Raw genomic sequence first — 20,086 nt, forward strand, 5'->3', positions numbered from 1 at the left:
TAACTAAGAACCAGCTCTGTTGCTTTTTACAACTTGGCCAAACAAGCTCGAGCGTGATACAAGTGTGTAATGAATACTGGTTTGCATGAATAATTTGTTCAGATATTCTGATTATATGTTTTTATTTTTTGTGATAATCTAACATATAAAGCCTCAAGAAGTGCTAGGCACAACCAATGCCTCGAGAGCACGGTACCACGCGAGGCAAAAGACCACCGCATCGGGCGCAGCGCACCACACGAGCGACCTGGTGAGGCGGCGCCGCCGGCCATGGGACGCTGGACCTCGGGGAGCCCCATCCCAGGCCCGCGCCCAAATTCTTGGGCAGGGGAGGATAGATCGACGATGGCGCATCACATAAGGGAATGGGAGATCGAGGAGAAGGGAGACGGGGGTGGGTGGTGGCTTGCAGCATGGGGCGGGCACATCCAACGAGGGTGGTGTTCTGTGGATCTGGTGCCCCCTCTCCTTTGGCGACCTCCTCCTTCTCATCTGCTGCCGATGGCTGTGAGTTCACGGCTGCTCCGGAGCTCCAACGAGCCAAGGTCATCTCTGAACCGCATTTGTTTAAGGGAAAGATAGATACAAGAAGAAATTAGTCTGTACGTGCCCTTATTTATTTTGACTTTTACCACTCCTTGACCAACTCATGCTCACATATCAACTATTCCCCGGACTCCCTGTTTCTAGATTGCTAGACATGTTAGTTGGTTTTGTTCTTTCTTATCCTAGGATGGCATTTTTGTTTAAGGGGAATTAATTCTTTTTTTAATAGTACATCTTCCCCTTTTACCAATAATCTGATTTTTATATATCAATTTATGGGTTTCTGGAAGAGTTTTGGTGAAGAAGAACAAGGTGAACTCTCTCTCTCTCTCTTCCCCCTCTCTCTCATGTACAACTATGGTTGTTTGCAATGCTTGTTTCTTCTTATGGTGCATCTATGATCTTCCTAGCTTGTTTTCATTTCTAAATTACCACACACGCAAGCACCACCACAGTCTAGCCAGGTTTGGTTCAGAAGATTTCTTTGTTCCCTGTCTTGTAGATTGTTTTCTAAAGAAAGAAAAACAGGTTTTCCTCAACAAGGAAAATAAATAAATGAATGATACTACTGAAAGTACTAACTAGCTAGCTTCTATTCTTGTCCTAAAATTTGGTTCTGTGATCAACATAACTTGCATGGAAGAACAATGTCACTCCTCCATTATCTAAAACCACATGTGCGTGTGCATGCAGAGTAGCAATGGATTGTACAGAAAATAGCATACTAAATGTTCTTGATGAGCTGATCATGGACCTCGGCAAAATTGACAATGCTATCGACACTCTTTGCGACGCTGTATAATATCTTACACACTCATATTCATTCGATATATGCGCTTGTATATGTTATACCCTTTTTTAGACGAAGTATATGATACTGCTTACCAAACATAGCTGTCCTGTTACACTTTTGTCAGGGAATAGAAATAAAAAATTATAATTTAATTACTCTGGCATCTACAGTGGAAGGATCAGTTTTTATGGCATGGACTAGAAAGGAGAGAAGTGGACCATGTGAACGTAGTACAACATTGTTGTTAGTTCGCGCAGTCGAGGTCTGCTCAGGAAGACACAGTTCGACCGAACAGCTGTTGTGTTTTCCCAGTTGTTTGCAAATCCGACGAAAAGGAGCAAAGAAAGAATATTGAGGAATATTTAGGTAAAGAAGAACAAGGTGAACCCTATGTCTCTCTTCCCCCTCTCTCTCTTGAACACCGATGGTTATTTGCAGTGCTTGTTTGGAATTCTTATGGTGCATCTATGATCTTCTTAGCTTGTTTTCTTTTTCGGGTTAAACTCCAATCAAGCATTGTGACGCATTAGTCATAATTTTATTATTTTTCCCTTGACTACTTTCTTTTGCCAAGATGAATTAATGTGTAGGTTTTCCACCACAAGTTCGTTGCAATGCCTTATTTTGTATTTAGTTCAGTTCAACTCTGGAGAATAGCAGTTTGATTTTTACCCCTTGACAAGTTACATTGGTACTGTATACAGGTTTGTGTATGATCTTAGTTCCTACAAATTGGAAGGCGAAGATAGATCAGTTTACCATTTTTTACCATCTTCAGTCACAACCATATTTTCCGTCATGAAAACACTCTTAACTCTGAATTTGCAACTGTTCAGTGCATTTATGTTGCTTCCTGCAAGGTCAATGATATGGAGCCAGTTGGAATTCATATTCAAGCTAATACAGTGACTAAATTTGGCGAGGTTGGCACCTTACTGCTACTCTATTGATTCCTCTTTCTTATAATTATGTCGATATGTCGTTTCTTGAGAAAATATGCTTTTGTACCTAATCATGATATGCTGGAGGGTGACTGATTTTGACAACTGAGTGTGTCTTAGTCGCAGTAGGGTAAGGGCATCCATAATTTTGATCGTGGTACCGTAGTTTCCAACTAAACTGTCATTTGCCGATTCTATAGCAGTGATTTCATATGCCTTACTAAATATGCTCTTGTTTTCTAAAGCAGCGAGTGCCTGATCATGATCTGCGGGAGGGTAACGGTTATTATAATAATTGAGTGTACCCAATGGAGGCTGCATTACATAATTAATCAGAGGGTAAGGGCGTCCATAGTTTTCATTGAACTACTGCAGTTTCCAACTGAATTTTCATTTGCAGATTCCGAAGAACGGAGTTCTAGGTTCTAACCATGTCGCTTCCATTTGTTGTATTCTGAGAATAAATCTTGTTCTATGTCCCTGCATTGTTATCCACTGGACTCTAAAACAAAAATCAATGTTTGCACATCCAGACAAGGTAAACTTATGATGAGTGGACTCCACAATATAAATTGACATTCCATGTCAGTGGAAGTGAGTCTATACTCACCGAGGAACAATTTGATCTGATAACTATGAAATGTTCTTTGTTGGTTTTGGTTCTATAAGATCAAGATCTATAATTATATTCACTTTACATGTTAACATGTTGTAAATAAATTGTTATCTAATAGTCAGCAATCTGTGGGAGCTTTTCCTCACAGTAGGGTGTGTTGTTGATGTTTTCTTGATCTACCAGTGAACTTGTATCATGTGGCTAATATGTATATACAACGAGACTTTATTTACGTTCGCCCTTTTTGTTTTGTGCGTGCTTGGTGAATTTCTTACCCGGTGTGTGGCAGAAAATGGAAAGTCGAGTTTGATTTCTATTGTGGCATTGCAATAGATGACCAACCTTTTATGTTATGTGCTTTAGCTTCTTTTCAAATTTTAGAGTGACAACCGTTTGACAAAGGGTGAAATTTTTGGTAGGGCCTAGGTGGAAAGTATTTGATTAGTTTTTTGAGAGACTGAACAATATTTTTAGTTTTGTTTTGTGCTAATGAACTACTTTTTAATCACTTTCTTATGAACGTATAAAATAAATTACATTGTAATGTATCATGTTGTATTACATGAAAAGGTGTTGAAAATGACGCAATCCATCAAATATATGTAGTATGATATAGGATCCTTGCTTTATTGTATTCATATGTTGTAAGGAGATTATCTTGTCCTTTCATTATTCTTATTATTTGTCCTTTTCACACTAATCGTGAGTAGACTTGGGCCATTGCATTTGATGTTGATCTTATTTGCATATTAGTCCAAGAACAACAATTGCTCTTTGTTGTGGCATTGCTGGAGAAATACAAATGTATATACCCGTTTCCCACTGTCCAGTCGAGGAGATCCCTGAGGCATTTGATTCTTGTGGGATTCCCACACATCTTACAGGATCATCAACAAGTGGCTGGGCCTCTACATCACTCAGAAAAGCTTCCGACAGTCTCCGATTCAAAAGAAAACAAATAAGAAAGGATGCATTGATTATTTTGGGTTGATCTTATTTGAATTTCCAGTGAAATTCAAACTTGAGATCTTACTCGAGTATTTAGTTCCAATGGAATTAAATGAATTTCCCAAAATGCCTCTTTGGATATTAGTTACATTTTTATTTGGATCCTTGTACATTCAAACAGTTTCCGATTCAAAAGACAACAACACGGAGAAGATAAGATGATTAAGCAACACCCAAATAGTGGTTGCAGCAGATCTCTCTCTCATTCTCTTTCCAGTTTGGTTGACCATTCTTTTTGTTCTTAGGTCTTTGATCTGCTTTCTTCTTCAATGAAGCAGACCATGATCTCCTACACATTATGCCTTGCTCCCTGGGGCAACCTTCTCTGTTTCAAATCCACTCTTTTCGTTCTGGTTTTAACTATGCTTATGATTACCTGTCTTGCCGAAATTCACTTGCCATATGCAAGTCTTCTGGTGTGTGCCGACGGAAATTTTATTTGCGCAATCAGATTAGAGTAGATAATTTCCTAAACTTGATTCGTTATCGAGTGCTTACTAAAATAGATGTACAGTTATTTCATTCCATGCTTACAATCCACAAAGTTAATTCTTGTGATTTACTTATGCTATCAAAATCTGTTTGATTTCCTATACCCGTAGGTACCATTGTATACCTGAATTCATGTGATTTCATGTCTCTATGGTTATATTGATTATCTTACCTTTGCTAGCCATGTGTGCCCTCACCTTTGTTCATCAATTCGTGCGCAGGTATGGATCGGTGATGTCGATGCCCATAGAGCCATTACCTCATGCATGATGTGTGTTTTGTGTGTGCCAGTTTGTCGGTTAGTGAGTGATAATATTCTGATGAATGTTTCATCAGTGTAGCAAGTGATCAACAATAGACAGCTCTTACTTTTGGATTGAAGTGCAGATCTTGCTAATGAGTTAACTATTGACTCATTTATGTATTCTTATGCCCCAATGCTTCATTAAGTATTCTTATTTCTGCAACATAAAATTATTTCTTACCATCTTCTATTGTTTTCCTCTGTTTTTATAGTTATTCAGAGAACACCACATGTCACATGAATTCTAGACTACTTGTCTACAGTTAACTGGTTAGAATCAGTTTCTTGAGTTTGCTTGCTTAGCATGTAATATTTCACACTCACTAATTGTATTATTTCACGGTTGTCAATTGTTAGAACCAGGTCTTGAGTTTGCTTGCTTAATCGTGTCCCTGTGTAATTGCTCACCAAGCTCGCCAATGTGAGTTTGTCCCACATAATGGAGTTTCTATGAATTTTTGTAGTCCAGAAATTCTTGGAAATTCTCTTGTTGCTGTTATAATGTGGGTTTGTTCGGCTTCCTTCTTCATTAAAGGTGAGTCATTTCTTTCAGGTTGGCCAACATGATGTTGTTTCTGCTGCAAAATAATTCATTATGCAATTATGGTTAGGTTGCCCTTTTTCCTTCATAACCGCGTTTAATGGGTAGCTATTATGCTCACTTTCCTCAAAGCAAGGTTGTGTAGCCGTGCTATTTTGTGCTTTAAGAAGTAAGCCGACACCAAATCAGTAATCATGTGCTTCTGCTTTGTTGGACCAAAGTCACTATTTTTTGTGTGTTATCTTTACTCTTTAGCCATTCCAAAACATTTATCTGATTTTGCAGTATTGCTGACCATAGAATTACAAGTTGACCATATTTTTGAATGTGTGAACCTCACATAGATGTCGTGCGAATGCAGTTTGACAAGAGTCGTAAAACCAATGGATAATAAGAGACTGTTTGATGGTGAAAGAATTTATGCTCGTGGTGACTACCTCAAGTGTGCCAGAGTAAGAATTTGTCACAATTTAGTTTAAGAAGACTATATTATAGTTCTGCAATATTACATGCTTATTACATGAAGAGGACCCATTTGGCAACACTTAAATCATTTTATGGCGCCTTTGTTTCTGATCTACAAAACAACAACTTTTACCGAGGCTTGTTATTTCTAATTCATTCTTTTCCCTGCTTGCTTATTGTAACACAAGCCACCATGACTCTAATATCAATCATACACACCTGTTCGATATACTCCCTATGCCGTGCAACAAGCCAAAAGTAATCCATTGGAATTTATAGATGCTTACAAAATATGCAGCCCTATTGGTAAAAAAGGAAAAACAATTTTCAGATGCCCCTGTTTTCTCCATCGAGATTAGCCTTCATAAAAATCACATTCTTATTTTCCTTTGCAAAACATTCTGTCGCCCTTCTGTCTACCATACACAACCAATCATATAGCTCCTTGACTATGCTAAACATTTTTTTATGCCAACAGAAAAAATGTGTACTACTAAATCGCCTGCGCAGAAATAATTTTTTTCATTAACAAACATAATAACGTGGTTCTGCCCCGCAAAGATAATAATAATAATGTGGTTCTGGCTTTTGTAGCCGCAAAAAAGTGCTCTCCATCAACTAAACAAGTTTCTGTAAAATAGACCAGCCTGCTTAATACATTGGCTTTCGAAAAATTTCACAGCCCATCACCAACCCATAAAAATCTTCGCCTGACCCTTTTTAGAAGGAGACCGCAGCTCCCATTAAACTCAGCCGCTCCAGATTCCTTATCCAGATCCACCGCCGGACCACCTCCCCCATCCGCATCAACAGCGACCGACCTGGCATCGATCGGCTGCTGGAGACATGGCCAAGAAGCCGCTCCGAAGTAGCGCCGCTGTCCATCGTCACGGCGTGCTACCGACGCATTCGCTCGCGGCACGCCTGGCTCAAGGACTCACCAACGAACAAGCCACCTCTTCCCTTCTGCATACGCGTTCCAACCGCCAGATTTACGAGGTAGGATCCAACAACTGCATTAGATTCGTACAGACTAGCCAAGATTTCTCTTACAGAATCGATAAAGAGGCAAATCAATTTATCTAATACTTATATAGTTATTTTTATGAGAGATAACCTAACACTTACAATATCATCTCAAAATTTCCAAATAGATCCTGTACATCTTCCATCAAGCACTATTTTTAGATGCTATGCTAGAAGACACTGTAGCTCCAAAAATCTGTATGTTACGCCTAGCCTATAGGAGATGTTGTTATAGAGACTGTGACTAAGTTTTCTCGATCTCTGCAACGCTTGCCAGAGAGCACTGTCAAGAGATATGTTTTTCAGACTCATCTTGCTACTTTTTCCGGTTTATTAACATATGAAATCACCATAATTTTTGCCATGTCTCTGGTTCTTAATATGATGCTCACAAGCACTATCCCATCCTGATTATTCGCATACAGTTTATTGTTTCGCTCAAGATCGTCTTTGAGAACTGGCCAATCTTCAAGTCAATGAAGAGCACTCACATGGCCAAGAGCCATGAGATCTTCATCCACCAGACCTTGAAAATGAGGCGAGAGAGATCTGCCCTCACCTTGAAAATGAGGCGAGAGAGATCTGCCCTCTACTGGGTTCGATGCGATGCCGTCGATTTCACCCACTGGCATTGAGCGATATGCTTCCCCTCCCACATAAAGAAATCAGATTTTTGAGGGCTAGGATTATTTATTAAATATAATGACCGCCTTTTACTACTAATGGCCTGTTAAGTCTGTGTGCATCACTGTTAATCATCACAACTAATACCACGGTCTAATATATCAGCTTAATTATTCTATTACTTCTTTCCAGATGGCTGCTGTTAAACAAGAGGAGGTAGACACAACCAATGATACCAGCGGTGGCCAAATTACCCATGGTAATTCTGAAAAATGTATTTATAATTGTTTATAAATTGCAAAGAATGTTTCTTCTTCTTCGCTGATGCATGCTGTTTGAAAAGTTTTTTGTATCACACTTACACATGCAAGTTGATCAAGTATGTAATAAAACAAACTTCTTTCAGGGTCCAATAGATCTTGTGTTTGCTATTCATTAATGCTGTAATTTATTTGTTGTTACATGTGCAAGCACTGCTTACTACTTCCAGCTTACCATATACGATGGATACCATTTTCTGCCTTTCACTAATACACACAAGCTAATTAGCCCCTCTGTTTGTTTATGTTATCCTCTATCTGCTGTTGCAACCTTTTACAATGTTCTCCTTACCTATTCAACACAAACGAACCACTATGTCGGAAGCACAATAAGTGATATGAGTATATTCATCGCCCACGCAAAGCAAGCTCAATCCAAAAGTTCAAAGGCAAGAAAATCCATCTAAAGCCTGGAAAGTTCATTCTCCGTGGTAAGAACTACATTACTCTTCCCATTCCATCAGCTCTCGCAACAACTACTGAAAAGTATAATTTTGTGCAATTTAACATAGGTGAGCCTTGCAAGCACTACTTAGATGAGTTTAGTCGCCACGTTGTGTGGGGCAACACAGTTAGGCTCTACAACCATAATGTTCATGCACTGCAAAAGATCATCCGCAGCACCACCACGCCTAATAACTACTATGTGTGCCACATGACAGAAACATTTGCAACACAAGGCAAAAGAATGGTAATCCTTCGCAATTATTCTGTTCTGTTTCATATAATAGCATGGTATAAAATGATATAGTGACTAACCTTTACTACTATTTTCAGTACTTTAATGTCCACTTTTCTACGGGTTCCCTTTTCCCACACATGGATGCTGACCACGATGAACTTACAATCACAACTGGAGATGGAACAACCACTGTCACGGCCCGCTTTATCAAGGGAGTTGACAAAAGGGCCACCATCACTAAAGGCTGGAGCGACTTCTTCCGTTGGACCCACATGAACGAAGGGAAAGCATATGCTTTCGGCTTCAAATGCACTTCCAAGGGATTGCACCTGATTGTCTACTCAATATAAGCAAGTTGCAGGAGCCCCTTTCTATATAACATAGTATTAGTATAAATGCCTACAAAGACATCTATATTTATCCTCCTTTTCGATCTTATGTAATCCCCTAAGACAATGTTGTGCATTTAGCTATCGATTATCCGCTACTTAGACTTCTCTATCGCATGCTTTTGAAACAACCATGATAAAGGAAATATATGCTCCTTCAAGTTCATATCCAAAGGCCTCTACATGATTATTTATCCAATCTAAAAAGATCACAAGGGTCCTTTCCTGCATGACTTGGTGTATCATTTCCAATCTTATGTATTTACTGCATGTAGTATATGACCTATTCTTTTTGAAAAACAATATGTTAATGCACACTCTTACACCAATTGGCTTACATTTGGCCTTTGCGCCATGGGCGCAACGGGTCATCTAGTGAAGAGAAATCTTTCTTGCACTCAGCTGAGCACAACTCAAGTTGTTACAACTATTATGCAGCTGGCTATGTGTGAAACAATATTACATTTCTACTTCAGTACATCCCCTCTAAACACATCGACGCTGAAGATCATCTGATACCCCTTCATAACGGAGGGCATGATAGGCATTTAAACAAATCCCCCCCACGCTGGTACACGCCGTGCAACTTTATGCATACTCCCGTAAGAGCATCTCCACTCACCTCCCAACAGCCCCAGGCCATTTTTTATCGCCGACGCTAAAAAAGGGCCCCAGTCGCGCCCTTAGAAGCCCAAATTTCGCCGGGAAGGACCGAAATTGGCGCCGGTGGACCCAGGTCGAACACAACGCGCTGGGGCCCGACAGGGGCGCCGGACAAAAGAAAAAAAATGTGCAAAACCTTCCCGCACCGAATTCCCATCATGTGGGCCCGTCGAGTCAGCGGATGCATCATCGTCCTCAGCGCCTTGCCTCGGCTCCCACGCGAACCAATGCGAAGGCTGTCGTTGGTCAGCCTTCCATTGATCACGGCCGGAACAGTGAAGGCATCCCGCCGCGCATCCCGCACCCTTTCTGCCATGCGTCCACACTGCTGCCACCCCCTCGCCGCCATAAAAACCACCCATCATTGCCGTTGGCCGCACATTCGTCTCCCACAGCTCTCTCCCCGCCGACCACCTTCTTCCCCTTGACGCCCTTTGCTCTCTCCTCCTCCTTCCCAGATGGCTGAGCGTTTCCCCGATGATGGAGCGGCGGCTAACAGCTTCGATCGTCGCCATCTGCATGAGTGGGAGGCCCGCCTCCTCTACGAGGCCAACTACCCTACGCCACCCGACATGCGCGTGCCGTGCTCATGGAGGCTCAGCACCGGCGGCGTTCCCGTGCCCCCATTTCCCTCAGATGCTGAACACCGCACCGAGATCGCGCGGATCCAGGCGGTGCTGCCGGAGGAAGCACGACAACAACCGAGGTACGCCCCAGACAGCCACGCGCTGTGGATGACGTACTTTCAGCGCCGCCACGTCGACCAACTCGCGTCCATGAACGGCGCACATGCGCCATGGGGGCGCCACAACTCCGCCGGCCGCCGACAGTGGTGGGGCGTCCCCGGGCGCATGATTCACGCCGTCCTCAAGGACATCGAGGGCGGTAATGCACTGGAGTACCCGCCACCCACTTTCTCACGTCGGAGCGGCGACATCTCTTGGCTGCCAAGGCACATGGCGGGAGCGTGGTTCTCTTCCTCCAGCTCCTACTCCTCCGGCACGATGACGTTGCTCGCCGTCATCAAGGCTGAGCCCCAGGAGACACTGGAGCACCGGCGCAGCCGCAACGGTAGCCTCGTCATAAACGAGGGCCGCCGGCAACCTTCTCCTCCTTCCCGCAGCCATATTCGCCTGGTCAGGCCAAAGAAGGAGCCGGTGACGCCGCCTGTCGTTGTCAAGCACGAGCACGCCGACATAGCCGCCGACCTTGAGACGGGCCTCAAATGGGCGCGGGACGACTATGTCCGGGAGAGATGGAGCGCCAGCGCCGCGCCCTCGAGGAGATCACCGCTCGGCGCCACGGCCGCAACGAGGGAGGCATCATCATCCTCGAGGACAGCAATAAGGAGGTGCCGGCGCCCACCAACCCCGTCCTCCAAGGCGACCCAGGACAAGGCTGCAGCAAGGACGGCGACGACATGCACGATGACGATGACGACAATGACGGCGACTACACCGCCTTCTACAAGCTCCTCGGCATGCAGTAGGCTCGGGGCGACGGCGGCAACGTAGTTCTATTTTTTCTAAGTTTTTAAGTTGTGTCTTTAATTTTGTACAAATATCAATTGAGACCGCCTGAATTTTGCCCAAATTTGTGTCATTTTGTACTAAATTTAGCCGGACTTGTATTTTAAAAATGTGGTCTAGGGCCAACTTGGTGTGGCGGTTGGGAAACAGACCTCCCCACAGTGAAAATAGTGCCGGCTAGCCACCAGAGGGCGATATTTCAGTCCCTGGGGCGCCGGACGGCTGGAGATGCTCTAAGCGTTCCCCGCGTTCACCTCCACAACTGATCGACACTATCAACTTACTGTGCAGCGGTTCCCCACACAGCGAGCATGTAGTTAGTTCCCCACACAGTAAGCATGCAGGTAGTTCCTCACACGACAAGTCGACGCCTACCACAAGCATCTCCAGCCTGCACATGTGGAGATTCCCATGTGCCCATTAATGAGGCACAAGCGCCCACCACCCTCCCCTCCCCCATCTATCATCTTCCATGATTGCTAGTACTCAAAGCATATTCTTAGAACAAATGGCATCCATCAAACACAGAGAAAGATAGGAGCTTAATATTTTGCCTCCCAACTAATTTATCATAAGATAATTGTCAACAATAATAAATCATGGTCAAATATATTTTACGGGCCATATGTGCCTAAATCTTTCCCCACCACATGATGCTTGCCAACTATAGAATACTTGAGGTTGAATGAGGACGTATACTATTGACCCTTTGCATAAAAGTAAATAATGAAAAGTAAAAGATAGACCCTTCGTAGAGGGAAGCAGAGGTTGTCATGCGCTTTTTATTGTTGGATGCCCAAGATCTTAATGCAAAGGAACGTCACGTTATATTGCCCCTTATGATAGCAACCTTTATTATGCAGTCCGTCGCTTTTATTACTTTGCCATCACAAGTTCGTACAAAGCTCAATTTTCGCTTACAATAAAAGATCAAACATATTTAGGAGCAATTTTTATTGCTTTATGCACCGATGACAACTTACTTGAGGGATCTTATTCAATCCATAGGTAGGTATGGTGGACACTCATGGTACGAAACTGGGTTTAAGGGTTTTATGGATGCACAAGTAGTATCTCCACTTAGTACGAATTTTGGCTAGCAAAAGATCCTAGGCAAACACCACATGTTAGAGGATCCATGACAATATAACTTCTATGCAAATATACACAACCATAACTCATTACGTTGTCTTCCTTGTCCAACTTCAACTAATTTTATCAAGTTTGAAAATAATTAATGGGCATTGACAATCATAGAAGATGTCCAAGATAATATATTTGTATGTGAAAGTTCTCTTCCTTATACTAATCATTCATGAATTGCTTGTATGACCAATATTGTGATTGTCAAGCTTCAAAAGATTTCACTTTCTAAACCCAATGTGAAGCTACTACTAGGCATGATATGAACATATAATTTCAGCTTCATGATATTCAATTCATTCAACAATTTACTCATAGGATATAAGTGAAGCACGAGAGTAAAAGACAAACTACTCCAAAAAGATATAAATGAAGATCAAGAGAGTAGTTAAGTAAATAGGTAGCTATGTGAGGACTCTCTCTTATTTAAAACAAATTTAGATCTAAGTATTTTATTAAAACAACAAGCAAAGCAAAATAAAATGACATTCCAAGAATAGCACACATCATGTGAAGAAGCAAAAACTTAGGCTCAACCGAGGCTAACTGATAATTGTTGATGAAGAAAGGTGGGATGCCTACCAGGGCATCCCCAAGCTTAGATGCTTGAGACTTCTTGGAATATTATCTTGGGATGCCTCGGTCATCCCCAAGCTCAAGCTTTTGTGTCTCCTTAATTCCTTTTATACCACGATTTCCCTAAATCTTAAAAACTTCATCCACACAAAACTCAACAAGAACTCGTGAGATGAGTTAGTATAAATCAATGCAAAAACCTTATCATTCTCTACTATAGAAAATCACTAAAGTTATTATTTAACATTGCATATTTAATGCCTCTTCATATTTAATACTTCTATCCTCAAATAGAATCATTAAACAAGCAAACATATGCAAACAATGCAAACATAACAACAATCTGTCTAAACAGAACAGTCTGTAAAGGATGCAACAAGGTCCAATCTTATTTAACTCAAAAAATTCTGAGAAATTACCAAACTGTAGAAAATTTATCATAGCTTATTGTGAAAAAAAATTCAACATGTTATCACATTCCGACTTTCCTAGAATTCACGCACTAGCATATAACTTTCTGTTTTCAAATAGCCACATATAGACTTGCAAAATAAGCATGGTAAAGGCTATACTTGCCATTTTTATTGAAATAAAAGATGCAAAACATTATTCTAAATAACAACAAGCAAATCTTAACAAAATAAAATGATGCTCCAAGTAAAACTCATACCATGTGAGGAATGAAAATATAGCTCCAAGTGAGGTTACCGTTAATGTTGGAGACGAAAGAGGGGATGCCTCCGGGGCATCCCCAAGCTTAGTTGCTTGGATCTTCCTTAAATGTTACCTTGTGGGTGCCTTGGGCATACCCAAGCTTAGGGTCTTTTCGCTCCATATTCTCCACATGTCGATATCTCTCACCCAAAACTTGAAAACTTCAATCACACAAAACTTAATGGAACTTCGTGAGATAGGTTAGTATGATAAAGAGGAAATCATTCAATTTGGTACTATCAAAGACAAGATTCATAATTGTTCTCACACAATGCCTACTGTACCATATCATTTCTAAAATTTATATTGATCAATATAAGCCATAGAAACTAGAAAACAAGCAAACTATGCATTGAAAACATAATCTGTCAAAAACAGAACAGTCTGTAATGATCTGGACAACTACCATACTTCTGCTACTCCACAAATTCTAAAAAATTAGGACAACGTAGGTAATTTTTATATACATCACCTTTAAAAAATTCAGATCAAAATCACGTTCGAGTGAATTTTTAATATTCCTTGACTGTGCGCAAAAGTTTCTATTTTTGCACAAAATCAAGTCTACTATCATCCACACTATCCCAAAGGATTTACTTGGTACTTTCTTGAAGCAAAAGCTATAAAACATGATTACTACAGTATCCTAATAATGTGAACACATAAAAACAGTAGGGGTAAATGTTGGGTTGTCTCCCAACAAGCGGTTTTCTTTAATGCCTTTTTAGCTAGGCATGAAGATTTCAATGATGCTCGCATAAAAGATAAGAATTGAAACATAACGGGAGCATCATGAATCACATGACAAGAACATTTAGGCCTAACCCACTTCCTATGCATATGTATTTTGTGAGAAAACGAGTTATGGGAACAAGAATCAACTGGCATAGGAAGGCAAAACAAGTGCAACTTCAAAACTTTCAACATAAAGAGAGGAAACTTGATATTATTGAAATTTGTAGAAGCATATATTCCTCTCTCATAATAATTTTTAGTAGCATCATGAATGGATTCAGCAATATAACTATCACATAAAGCATTCTTTTCATGATCCACAAGCATAGAGTTTTTATTACTCCCCACATAAGCAAATTTCTTCTCGTCCATAATAGTGGTGGGAGCAAACTCAACAAAATAACTATCATGAGATTGAAAATTAAAATCATGATGACAAGTTTCATGGTTATCATTATTCAATATAACATAAATTTCATCACCATAATAATCATAGCTAGCAACTTTGTTGTCATAATCAATTGAAACCTCTTCCAAAATTGTGGATTCATCACTAAATAAAGTCATGGCCTCCCCAAATCCACTTTTATCATTATAAAAAGATTCAGCATCCTCCAAAATAGTGGGATCATCATTACATAAAGTTTACACTCTTCCAATCCCACTTTGAACAATATAATCATCATAAATTGAAGGCATGCTTTCATCATAATAAAATTTCTCATCAAAACATGGGGGACTAAAAATATCATCTTCATCAAATATAGCATCCCCAAGCTTATTGCTTTGCATATCATTAGCATCATGGATATTCAAAGAACTCATACTAACAACATTGAAATCATGCTCACCATTCAAAATATTTTGTGGCAAACATTTTTTTGAATTCTTCTTGTAACAATTGAGCACAATTTTCTGATCCATCATTTTCATGAAAGACATTATAAAGATGAATAATATGAGACCACCTCAATTCCATTTTTTGTAATTTTATTTTTATAAAACAAACTAGTGATAAAGCAAGAAACTAAAAGATTCAATTGCAAGATCTGAAGACATACCTTCAAGCAGTCACCTCCCCGGCAACAACGCTAGAAAAGAGCTTGATGTCTACCACGCAACTTTATTCTTGTAGACTCGTGTTGGGCCTCCAAGCGCAGAGTTTTGTAGGACAATAGTAATTTTCCCTCAAGTGGATGACCTAAGGTTTATCAATCCGTGGGAGGCATAGGATGGAGATGGTCTTTCCCAAACAACACTGCAACCAAATAACAAAAAGTCTCTTGTGTCCCCAACAAACCAAATACAATGGTAAATTGTATAGCTACACTAGTTCGGCCAAGAGATGGTGATACAAGTGTAATATGGATAGTAGATACAGGTTTTTGTTACAAGAACAATAAAAACAACAAGGTAGTAATTGATAAAACGGAGCACAAATGGTTTTGCAATGCTTTAAAATGAGGCCTAGAGTCCGTACTTTCGCTAGTGCAATCTCTCAACAATGCTAATCTAATTGGATCATATAACCATCCCTTAACACGTGATGAAGAATCACTCCAAAGTTCTTATCTAGCGGAGAACATAACAAGAAATTGTTTGTAGGGTACGAAACCACCTTAAAGTTATTCTTTCTGTTCGATCTATTCAAGAGTTCGTACTAAAATAAAGCAAAGTTATTATTTCCGTTCGATCTACCCAAGAGTTTGTACTAAAATAACACCATATGATATGCATCAACCAACTCTAATGTCACCTGGATACTCGAATGTCACCACAAGTATCCATGAGTTAATTATACGATACATATCAAACAATTTCAGATTCATAATACCCGGCCCAACACAAAGAACCTCAAAGAGTGCCCCAAGACTTCTATCGGAGAAACAAGGACGAAAACGTGCATCAACCCCTATGCATAGATTACCCAAATGTCACCTCAGGAATCCGCGAGTTGAGTGCCAAAACATATATCAAGTGAATCAATATAATACCCCATTGTCACCACGGGTATTCATATGCAAGACATATATCAAGTGCTCTCAAATCCAAAAATATTCAATCCGACAAAATGAAATCTCAAAGAGAAAACTCAATTCATCACAATAAGATAGAGAGGGAGAAACACCATATGATCCAACTATATTAACAAAGCCCGCGATACATCAAGATTGTGCCATCAAGAACACGAGAGAGAGAGAGAGAGAGAGAGAGAGAGAGAGAGAGAGAGAGAGACTAAACACATAGCTATTGGTACAAACCCTCGGCCCCGAGGGTGGACTACTCCCTCCTCATCATGGAGACCATAGGGATAATGAAGATGGCCTCTGGTGATGATTTCACCCTCCGACAGGGTGCCAAAACGGGCTCACAATTGGTTTTTCGTGGCTACAGAGGCTTGCGGCGGTGGAACTTCCGATCTATCGACTCACCTAGGGTTTTTGGAATATTTGGGAATTTATAGGGCGAAGAGGCGGTGCAGGAGGCCACCAAGGTGGGAACAACCAACCAGGGCGCGCTTGGGCCTCCATGCGGGCCCAGGTGGGTTGTGCCCCCCTTGGGGGCACCCACTGGTACTTCTTTGGCCCAAGTTGTGTCTTCTGGTCCATAAAACTTCTCCAAAACGTTTCTCTGCGTTTGGACTCCATTTGGTATTGATTTTCTGCGATGTAAAAAACAAGCAAAAACCGCAACTGGCATTGGGCACTGTCAATAGGTTAGTCCCAAAAAATGATATAAAGTTGCGATAAAAAATGATTGTAAATGATAATATAACAACATGAATACTTCATTAATTATAGATACATTGGAGACGTATCAGTACCAAACTGAGGTTCTAAGGCAAAGATTGAATACAAGAGATAAACTATGATCTAAGAGGAGATGGTGATGGTGAAGATGTTGATGAAGATTGACCCTCCCTCGATGAGATGATCGTTGGTGATGACTATGGCTTCGATTTCCCCCTCTCGGAGGGAAGTTTCCACGGCAGAACAACTCTACCAGAGCCCTAGACCGCTTCTACCCAGGTTCCGCCTCGAGACGGTGGCGCTTCGTCCCAAAAGCTTCCTTCTTATTTTTTCTAGGTCAAAACATTTCATATAGAAGAAGACGGGCACCAGATGATGGCCAGGGGGCCCACAAATCCCGGGGGACGCGCCCTGGGGGTAGGGCGCGCCCCTGATATGTCACCAACGTATCTATAATTTTTGATTGTTCCATGGTGTTATATTATCGTTCTTGGATGTTTTACAATCATTTTATAGCAACTTTATATCATTTTTTGGGACTAACCTATTGACATAGTGCCCAATGCAAGTTGTTGTTTTGTGCTTCTTTTTTACTTCGTAGAATATCCCTATCAAACAGAGTCCAAACGCATCAAAACTTTTTGGAGATTTGTTTGGATCAGAAGACAACTTGGGAGCCAAGGAAGTACCTGGGGGAGGCCCATGGGGCTCACAAGACACATGGGTGCGCTAGAGGCCCCTAGCGCGCCCTGATGGATTGTGGGGCCCACGAGGGTCTCCTCCATCGCCTCTCAGCTCTATAAATACCCAAATATTCCAGAAACCCTAGGGGAGTCGACGAAACACAATTCCATCCACCGCAAGTTCGAGAACCATGAGATCCAATCTAACACAATTACGGAGGGGTTCATCATCCTCATTGGTGCCTCTCCGATGATGCGTGAGTATTTCACCATAGACCTACAATCCGTAGGCAGTAGCTAGATGGCTTATTCTCTCTTTTTGATTCTCAATACAATGGTCTCTTGGAGCTCTATTTGATGTAATGACTTTTTGCGATGTGTTTGTTGGGATCCGATGAAGTTTGAGTTTATGATCAGATCTATATCCATGAATATTATTTGAGTTTTATTTGATCTCTTATATGCATGATTATTTATAGCCTCGTATTTCTTCCTCGAATCTTTGGTTTAGTTACGCCAACTAGATCGATTTTTCTTTCCATGGGAAGAGGTGCTTTGTGATGGGTTCGATCTTATGGTGGCCTCACCCCGTGACAGAAGGGGTAGCGAGGCACGTATGTATCATTGCTATTAAGAATAACAAGATGGGTTCTATTCCTACATGAATAGATCTTGTCTACATCATCTCATCATTCTTATTGCATTACTTTGTTTATCTATGAACTTAATACACTAGATGCATGCTGGATAGTGGTTGATGTGTGGAGTAATAGTAGTAGATGCAGAATCATTTCGGTCTACTAATCTTGGACTTGATGCCTGTATATTGATCATTGCCTTGGATATCGTCATAATTATTTGTTCTTCTATCAATTTCCCAATAGTAATTTGTTTACCCACCATGCGCTATTTTCTTGAGAGAAGCCACTAGTGAAATATACGGCCCCCGTGTCTATCTTTTATCATATTGCTTTCAGATCTATCTTTTACCATGATCCATTATTCTAAAAACCCAAAAATACCTTGCTGCACTTTTTCTTTACTTATTTTATTTCGTGTTTTATTCAGATTTATTTATCCAAACACATACAATTTAATCTATCTTTTTATAGAGGAGGGATTGACAAACCCTCTTACGCGTTGGATTGATACCTTTGTTTCATAACCGAGGGAAATACCTACCATAGCTATACTGCATCATCCCTTCCTCTTTGGAGAAATACCGATGCAGTTTTGAGCCGCATCAGCCCCCAGGCTTGTGGCCACCTAGTGGGTCCCCTTTTGTTGTTTCTTTGCCTAATATTTTTTATATATTCCAAAACAACTCCGTAAAGTTTCTGGATATTTGGAGTTGTGCAGAATAGGTATCTCAGATTGCTCCTTTTTGGTCCAGAATTCCAATTGCCGACTGATGACCCACAAGTATATGGGGGTCAACTGTAGCTCTTTTCGATAAGTAAGAGTGTCGAACCCAATGAGGGGCAGAAGAAAATGACAAGTGGTTTTCAGCAAGGTAATGTCTGCAAGTGCTAAAATTGTAGGTAGCGGAGTAGTTTGGTAGCAAGAGTATTTGTAACAAGCAAGTAACAATAGTAGTAACAAAAGTGCAGCAAGGTAGCCCAATCCTTTTGAGGCAAAGGATAGGCCAAAATGGGTTCTTAAGATAAGTAAAGTGTTCTTGAGGGTACACGGGAATTTCATCTAGTCACTTTCATCATGTTGGCTTAATTCGTGTTCGGTACTTTGATAATTTGATATGTGGGTGGACTGGTGCTTAGGTGTTGTTCTTACTCGAACAAACCTCCTACTTATGATTAACCCTCTCGCAAGCATCCACAATTACGAGAAAAGTATTAAGAATAAATTCTAATCATAGCATTAAACTTTTGGATCCAATCGGTCCCTTACAGAATAGCGAATAAACTGGAGTTTAAGCTTCTGTCACTCTCGCAACCCACCATCTAATAACTACTCCACAATGCATTCTCTTAGTCCCAAATATGGTGAAGTGTCATGTAGTCAACGTTCACATGACACCACTAAGAGAATGGCAACATACATACCATCAAAATATCAAACACATATCAAGTTCACATGATTACTTGCAACATGATTTCTCCCGTGACCTCAAGAATGAAAGTAACTACTCACAAATTATAAACATGCTCAAGATCAGAGGGGTATTGAATAGCATAACGGATCTGAACATATAATCTTCCACCAAATAAACCATATAGTAACCAACTAGAAGATGTAATCAACACTACTAGTCACCCACGGGCACCAATCTATAGTTTTGGTACAAAGATTGAACGCAAGAGATGAACTAGGGTTTTAGAGGAGTTAGTGCTGTGAAGATGTTGATGAAGATAACCCTCCCCAAGATGGGAGAGTTGTTGGTGACGATGATGACGATGATTTCCCCCTCCGGGAGGGAAGTTCCCCTGGCGGAATCGCTCTGCTAGAGGGCAAAAGTGCTCCTGCCCAAGTTCCGCCTCGAGGCGGTGGCACTTCATCCCGAATGTCCTCTCCTTATTTTTCTAGGT

General features: G+C 40.9%; 2 long non-coding RNA genes across 7 annotated transcripts; both read left to right on the top strand.

Annotated features, from left to right (window-relative positions):
* Positions 1-30: 30 nt before the first annotated feature.
* Positions 31-5,839, top strand: LOC123046475 (uncharacterized). 6 transcript variants are annotated; one of them, XR_006422350.1, is made up of 4 exons: positions 31-1,720; positions 2,176-2,262; positions 2,526-2,619; positions 2,681-5,839. It is a non-coding gene; the product is annotated as an uncharacterized lncRNA (long non-coding RNA). The 6 variants fall into 6 exon arrangements; XR_006422352.1 differs by having other exon boundaries at positions 2,529-2,619; XR_006422351.1 differs by having other exon boundaries at positions 430-1,720; positions 2,526-4,970; positions 5,058-5,839.
* A 1,711-nt stretch (positions 5,840-7,550) lies between these two features.
* On the top strand, positions 7,551-8,795 carry LOC123041881 (uncharacterized). The gene is made up of 3 exons (XR_006418661.1): positions 7,551-8,107; positions 8,189-8,367; positions 8,454-8,795. It is a non-coding gene; the product is annotated as an uncharacterized lncRNA (long non-coding RNA).
* Positions 8,796-20,086: the final 11,291 nt, after the last annotated feature.

The sequence above is a fragment of the Triticum aestivum genome, chromosome 2B (genome assembly GCF_018294505.1).
Source record: "Triticum aestivum cultivar Chinese Spring chromosome 2B, IWGSC CS RefSeq v2.1, whole genome shotgun sequence".
Lineage (NCBI taxonomy): Eukaryota > Viridiplantae > Streptophyta > Magnoliopsida > Poales > Poaceae > Triticum > Triticum aestivum.